Source organism: Calidris pugnax, unplaced genomic scaffold (genome assembly GCF_001431845.1).
Source record: "Calidris pugnax isolate Ruff unplaced genomic scaffold, ASM143184v1 scaffold407, whole genome shotgun sequence".
NCBI lineage: Eukaryota > Metazoa > Chordata > Aves > Charadriiformes > Scolopacidae > Calidris > Calidris pugnax.
Genome location: NW_015091179.1, coordinates 363,310 through 363,957, shown reverse-complemented (window position 1 = coordinate 363,957; position 648 = coordinate 363,310). Strand labels below are relative to the sequence as shown.

General features: G+C 60.2%; 1 protein-coding gene across 2 annotated transcripts in view; it reads left to right on the top strand.

The window, feature by feature from the left end:
• The window catches only part of LOC106898285 (semaphorin-3F-like), a 23,570-nt gene that overhangs the window by 224 nt on the left and 22,698 nt on the right, over nucleotides 1-648 (top strand). The gene's annotated exons all lie outside the window — the stretch shown is intronic.

The following is a 648-nucleotide window of genomic DNA, read 5'->3' as shown; positions in this document are numbered from 1 at the left end:
TGCACCCCCTCGGCACCGGGATTTTGTCCCCCCCACCCCCCGGGGAGTTCCTATTCCAGCCAGAAAAACCTTTCCCTAATTGCTCCCTCTCGGCGCGCTCGGTTGACCGGCCTTGGGGAGGGGGGATAAAGCCGAGCGGGATTTTGATCTCCCTGCGGCAGCACCAGCAATGGCCAAACTTTAATTGCCAAAAAAAAAAAATCAAAAAAAATCCTAACCCCAGCCAGCCCGGGTGCTGGGGAAGGAGGAGGGGGGGGGGGAACGTGGCCGCTCTCCCCTGGAGTTTCCAGTTTCCCTGGAGCGCGGATGACCCTGGAAATAGAGATTTCCTGGCCAAGGTGCGCTCCAATGGGCCGTTTCCCCTTTTTGCTTCCTTGGAATTTGCCTTTCCCGGCCGGGCCTGGGTGCCCCCCCGGCTCCCCGCCGGCCCTTTCCCCCCTCCTCGCCCTGCGCTCGCTGCGCTCCCCTCCTCTCCCTCTTTTCCTTTGTTTGCCATCTCGCTCCCTGTCTCTGACGCGTACGCCGCTCCATCCAAATGCAATAGTGGGATTTGCCAGAATTATTTCCTAAAGCTGCTGGGGAGAGGCGGGGGGGGGGAGGTTTGGTTGGGGAGGGGGGTATTTAACTGCGACCAACTGGAGTTTGGGC